The sequence below is a fragment of the Micropterus dolomieu genome, linkage group LG04 (assembly GCF_021292245.1).
Source record: "Micropterus dolomieu isolate WLL.071019.BEF.003 ecotype Adirondacks linkage group LG04, ASM2129224v1, whole genome shotgun sequence".
NCBI classification, from domain to species: domain Eukaryota; kingdom Metazoa; phylum Chordata; class Actinopteri; order Centrarchiformes; family Centrarchidae; genus Micropterus; species Micropterus dolomieu.
The window spans coordinates 27,101,568-27,108,898 of NC_060153.1; positions in this window are offsets into that span (position 1 = coordinate 27,101,568).

The following is a 7,331-nucleotide window of genomic DNA, read 5'->3' on the forward strand; positions in this document are numbered from 1 at the left end:
CCTGAGCATTGTTTCTGACCATGTCCATCCCTTTATGGCCACCATGTACCCATCCTCTGATGGCTACTTCCAGCAGGATAATGCACCATGTCACAAAGCTTGAATCATTTCAAATTGGTTTCTTGAACATGACAATGAGTTCACTGTACTAAAATGGCCCCCACAGTCACCAGATCTCAACCCAATAGAGCATCTTTGGGATGTGGTGGAACGGGAGCTTCGTGCCCTGGATGTGCATCCCACAAATCTCCATCAACTGCAAGATGCTATCCTGTCAATATGGGCCAACATTTCTAAAGAATGCTTTCAGCACCTTGTTGAATCAATGCCACGTAGAATTAAGGCAGTTCTGAAGGCGAAAGGGTGTCAAACACAGTATTAGTATGGTGTTCCTAATAATCCTTTAGGTGAGTGTATTTTGCTTCTATAATGTTTTTTATGAGAAAACTCCACAGGGCACCTTTAAATTGACCTTTAAGTACAAACCAGTTGAGAAATTTAAGGATTTCCCCTCATTAAACTGCCTTCATCTTTACAAGAAATAAGCTTATGTGACACCCCTAAATATGAGAATGTAAGAATATGACACTCACAAATACGATAATATGGTAGTTTTCCACGCAGTTTTTTTATAAGTAAGAATATTTATGCACTTCACTGGTTTATCCAGTGATACAGTACAAAATTTCACTGATGTTACAAGCAAGCAGCAGTGAGGAGTGCAGAGGTATTAAACATAATGTCCTGACAATATCCCTGTGACCTTGTGATCAGGATTATTTTTTCATTTCAATTCAAGATCATGTTAAGAGTGAGCAGATGAACACATAATTAGATTTCTCATGGACAGATGAAACAAACCCATTTCTGTGGCTCAGCCCTGCTTTTTTTCATGTAGTACAATAATCACCTGATAGAGACGGATCACAGACTGAACTGAAAAGTAGTGTACAAGTAGCTGTAAGAGAAGATGAAGTTATTTCTAAATGTGTGTTGCCGACAACTGCATGCAAGTCACGGTTCCTCGCGGGTATATTTCAAGTAGCAGGTTATTTAAAAACGCTATTCTTTGTGTGGTTCATTAACGGTGATAAATTATCCAAAAGTCTGGCTCTCTTCAGCAAGTTCTCCTCCACTGCAACTACACATGCGTACTGATGAGGGTTACAATTTTGGATTTATTCACGCAACATTTAAAAAACATTTATTGAACCTTTTTTTTTTCGTTTTACATGTTTATTTACAGCATTAAATGTTGAAATGTATATTGTAATAGGCTATATATTAACTTATTGTCAGAAAACTGGTAGTTCTATGTAAAATCAGACGTCGAGCACCCCCATATCGCCAAAATGGTACGATCCTTGTTTCACTGCGAAGCTTCGACTGTGAGATTGACAGTCAAATCAGGCTCCGCCCATCGAAGCATTTAATCTTCGACTATTCGGGGTCAGCCCTAAAAATCTCACAACAACAGTTGTCATTTCAGGCGAGCAAAATCAACAGTAGCTGGCTAGAGGTGAGAGGCATGCTTTTGTCTACTTCTGTGTGAAATCAGGAATTTGGGGTGGTAAATCTGGCATGGTTATTGTAAACTCTATGTGCCATGTGAGAACAGAAAGCAGACAGTACACAGTTTTAGCAAAGGGTCATTTTGGGTCCCATGGGTTTCAAAATGTCCCTTTTTTGTCATTGTTTACAATCAAAATACATTCTTAAAGGTTTTTTCTGGGAATAAAAGAATGCCTTGTTGTGTTGTCTTTTCCCTCTGTTTTAAATTTTTTTAACCTCTAAATCTCATTGTTCAGATGAGTTACCCGTACACTCAACAACAGATGGATTGAATGATGAGAAACTGAAGGAAGGGAAGGATGGGGAGGGCTGGATGTCATGAAGACAGAGAGAAGAGATTGATTGCGACGTAAAGGGAGATTAGAGCTTAAATGAGAGAGAGAGGACAAGACAGTCGGTTAGACGCACATCACTCAAACTACAGAGCGTACACTTGAGGCCCAGCATGCATTACTGTGAAATCTCGACTCTGACAAACACAAATTTGTTTGACAGATACAGCACATCAAACTGTGAGTTAATGGTTCAGTAAGAATCAGTGAGGGATTTAATCATTTAATTAGAACTCACAGTGACCTGCGTGCTAATCCATGTTTTACACGGGTTTAATTACTTATTTTCTTACTATCAAATGCGAAACATCATCATAAATCAGCTTAGTCACCAAAACATATTAGTTACTACTAAGTGGGCAAATTAGATACCTCTCTTCATTATAAGATATTTTAATATGGTGTGAGTAAGTGACTGTTACTAGTGTGGTTATTGAATGAAAGTTGATGTATGTTTGAAATTGACATTCTGTTATTGTATCTTATATTTGCCATGATATTGCATGCCTCATCGTCTTCCCTCTCCTTTTCTGTCTGTGATTCCTCTTCTTTGGTGTGTGTGTGTGTGTGTGTGTGTGTGTGTGTGTGTGTCTGTTTGTTTGTTTACTCACCTTGTTTTGTCATTTTAGCCACACACACAGTCTAGCCACTAGATGTCTTCATAAAGTTTTACAATTTCTAGCTGTTACCTGAGTCAATCTGTTAGCAGATAACTGATACACGGTGCTTTGCATTTGTTCATTGTAGCAGTTGTATAGAAAGAAGATGTGACAATCTGTCAAAACATGTCAATAACGTCTCTCACTTCTAATTGTTTCAAATGCGGCTGAGATATGCAACCTTTTTGGCCAAATTTGAGAGATGAACTGAAGCATCCTTTACAGCCCTTGGCATCACATTATCGCATACTTTAAATTTATTGTATATACTGTAAGTATGAAGCATTTGTAAGGTCCATGGTAATTAATAATGTTAGGAAATAGTGTATCACATGCTCATGTTGCATTGGTTTTTGGATTTAGGTGGTCATCATCTGTCACTGCCTAAACAGAAAGCCACTGTTTGGTCCTTCATGTTTTGGTATCCCATCTCTCCATCCCTATTTCTTCCATACGTGAACTTTGTCTCACTATACTACGTCACTTCACCAAAAAAATATAACCATAATCGGTCATTTGAGAACCTTCTGTTCCCCCTGTGACATTATCAGATATCAGCTTCATTCATTATTTATACTGAACAAAATTATAAAAGCAACACTTTTGTTTTTGCCCCATTCATCATGAGCTGAACTCAAAGATCTAAGGTTTTTTCTATGTACACTTTTATTGTGGCCAGCCTAAGGCACACCTGTGCAATGCCCACGCTGTCTGATGTCTGTGGATATGAGATCATGAAAAATCACAGATGGTGTTATGGTTTTAGGCTTTTTCCCTCTCCTTTATAGTTATATACATTTTTGTGCATGTAACAGGTTTGCAAAATGTAAAAGCCCAAAGTCCAGCCCGAAGGGAGTTCCCATCTCCCACAGAAAGCTCCGCTCTGAACTGCTTTAAAACAGCTGTTTGCAGTCCAGCCACTTCCCTTTCATCCCTGTGACTTAATTTGGCTCCTTTAGAGCAGTTATTGCCATTTTAACTCTCAGCCAAAAGATCCAGGAGAACTAGATTAGCTTTTATGTTTCAGGGAATTGTCCATAACTGTACATTAGGTGTGGAGGACATGTACACTCATTTTGGTGTTGAAATGCTTATGAACATATAATAAAGCCATGAAGGTATAAGATGTGTCTCAGTTTTCTTTGATATTGCCGGGCAGTGGCAGGTCACATGCAGAGTTTAAGATTGTTGAACATGTGGCAAATGAGTTAAATCTGGAAAATCTTATGAGGGATACTTTATAATATGGACCGTTAACATTCAAATTTCTATCTTCAATGGCCTTTTTGTGGCTTTTAAATTGATTCAGTTTGCATTTCTTTAACAAACTGATTGTTTTTGCTTCTATACAGTCTTTGGCTTTTTCCAGTCAGAATTTGTCAATTTGTAGGCATGCATAGCACTGTGGTGGGAAAATGCACTGTGAAATTCCTCATAGAATTGATGTTGTGTCACAAAATGCATTTTTATCCACTGACAATGAAAAAAGATTTTGTATAAATACATGAAATTGAGTTTGTCGCATTTTGTTGGATAAATTCAAGATCTCTCAACATCTCTTATTCAGTCATTGATTATGTAAATATTCATTACATATTGTTACCAGGTATCTATATTTTCATTCATTTAGATTTTTATCAGTGTTTGTATATTATGCTCTGAAACTGTACAATTACATACAAATAAGAATAGTAGTCTACATTTTAAATTTAAATAAACTTTCAGGAAACATTTGTTATTAACTCTTTTCATTGCAGTTTTTGTCAGAAAACATCAACTCAAAGACTTTGTGTACAGTGCAACAAAAAACCAAAGCAGCTTTAATAGACATATTGAAAAGTGGGTTAGTTGATGGACCATTACAACTGGGGCCCTCTTAGCAGCAACAGTTGTGTCCTATACTCATGGATGGAGATAAAGAACATGCAATTCCAACCTTTCTGTCACTTTTTGTCCCTTCATCCTATTTTTCACAGAGAATCTTTAATCCATTGGACCTCCAGGACCTCAGAGAAAATGTAACAAATGTAACTTTTAGGTCACGTGGATATGCGTAACCAACATTTGGACAGGTGCAAAAGGCATTATCTGCCATTTGGCAATGGGTAAGTGGGTGAGAATGAGAGCAGGGAATGTGGGACAATCCAGACAGCCATATGTGGTGGCAGTCTGTAAAATTGAAATCCTCCTGCTGACTGCACCAGCAGTTTTTCCTTATATGAACTACCGCTGTCTGCTCAGTCAGTCCAGAGTTTGGATCTAAGTTAAGGTCTGATAAAGGTTTTATGACATAGTAGTAATATTTAAACTTTTACAGGTCAAATATACATAATATATATAGTGTATCCACCTCTGAGATATAACTTTGTATAATTTTATTTTGAACTACACAATCAGGGGATCTTTAGGGGGGTGATAGCAGGTCAGCAGTGAATGCCACAGAATAGAAATGTCCTGCATCATCTGAAGCTGGGATGTGGTAAAGCTCCATAGATCGGAGGGAGAAACATTACCGTACCATATCAGGTCTCTAAAATTGCCATTATATTTTGAAATATAGCGTTTTTCATAAATTGAGTACAAATAAATGGATTTGCTCACTTAGAAAGAGCTGATATTTAGAATGGATGTAGTTACCTTTTTCAGTTGACAGCACTGTTGTGTTGTTTCTCATAAATGAATGGATCCGGTATGTGATTTCAGTCTTTATCTGTGTGCGGTGGGCCGTGTTGGCTCAACCAATGTTAACTCAGCTGACTTCACATCCACTTGAACTTCCTCCCTGCAACTGATCTTACAGGCATCTTAGCGGATCTACCACGTATATCCATATATATATATCCAAAGACTGAATGAAGGGAAGAGCACTTTACTAAAGCTCTGACGTCCAGCAGGCTTAGTATACTGCTCATTAGAGCGCCATTACCCGCTTTCAATTCACTGGGATTATGGTACCAACCATTTGGGAGCAAGTTGTTGACACGGATACTATGCAGACAGTAACTGCTGTGTAGTCACAATATGATGAAGACTGTAAAACTGCCCTCAATCTTTAAGATCCTGGTTGGTTCAAGTGGATATCTGTGTTAACGTGGAACCATGTCTAAGCATGCATTACACATGTAAACAGCACATTTCAGCCAAAACGTTTGATCTGCCCAACCCCGAAGCTGTTAGCATAGAATGGCATGCAGGATCCTGACTTTTGGAATGTGTCCATCCTGCTGTTTACTGCCCGGGCACGTGGTTTTCTGTTGACCTCTCGTTTATCTTTGTTTTTCAGGCATCTGGTGTGATTGCTGTTGTCGAGGGATAGAGCATGAATTCTCACCCAACTGCTCTGTTTTGGGTTTTATAGCTGTAAAGCTTTGTGTTCACACCAAGCTGTTGATTAAGGCAAATGTTTTCCCACAGAACGAGCTTACTTTCTTTTCTGTATGTGCGCATCTAATCATTTTTATTTGTGCGCAACGTCTCCACTTATTACCACCCTAAGCCATTATAGCACTTAAATGAAGCATGATGAAATGAAGCTGAAGATTTCTTTGCATGTGTGTGAAATACATGATGAGAAACAATGCAGGAAAACACCCATTACAGGACTGAGGCTTTCGTTTGCTAAGCTGGTCGGTGTCCAGCTGGATCAGTGGGTTAAGGCACATAATATTATATAACGGAGACACTGTGGATTCAAATCCTTTGTCGCAAGTCATCTCATCACTCTCTGAACTCTCTACTTAATAGAGCCCATGGAAATGTCTTTCTTTAATTCCCCCAAGTCAATGAAAAGGTCAGGTGGAAGATCATGCCTGTGGAGCTGGTAGAGATACAGTGATGGCGCCTTGATCGGTGCTTTGAATCAGGTTTTCCCATTCAACGTCTCCCTACTCCACCCTGCTGTATGTCTCCTCTCTCTTTCTACTTAGTGTGCGGTTTAAAAATACAAGTGTTTCTGTAACTGAAATAATAGACTTCTGTCTTCAATAGCAAGGCACGAGGCTGACACCTAGTGGTCGTGCACATATATTACAGCTGAGCGCAAGGTCGTCTGTGCATCAGCAGCAAGCTGAGCTTTGCTGCACTCTTCTGGGGATACATCGGCAGTGTAAAGTATCGGTAAGCTGCTCATGGATAAAATTTTTCCCTGTAAAAGTACCCCATGAATTAAAAAGCGTGCAGATGTATGTCTCATATATTCTCGTTTCAGTAGTTTAGTTTATGGCATGTAACAGCCTAATTATTTATGAAGCTAGAAGAAAGGAATCAGAATAAGAGCGGCAATATGGAGAGCACTGAAAATGAGGCTGTGGATTTAAAAACAAAACAACCGTAGAAATAGTAATATCTAAAGAAAAATATAAAAGAAACTCAGGAAACATGGATGGAAGTGAGATGCCTCAGAAAAAGATATGGGGAAATGAAGAAAGATGGCAATAATCTGTGAGTTCTCCTAAATTGACCGCTGAGGATTAGGGCTGTAGGGCTCAGCGTTGGCCTTACACATACTGTACTGCACTAATCTCTGACACACAAACAGCACCTCATGATCAGCACCATACACCATACAACACGCAGCAACCCACACACATACTCTGTGTGAACACACAGTATCTACAGTATCTAGTATGTGTGGTGTGTGTGTGTGTGTGTGTGTGTGTGTGTAGGTTTACATGGATAAATTCAAACAGACACACATACAAGTACACAGTCGTACTTGCTGGGCTAAATTCACATCTGTATTATGAAGCTACAGTTCATGTGATCATGT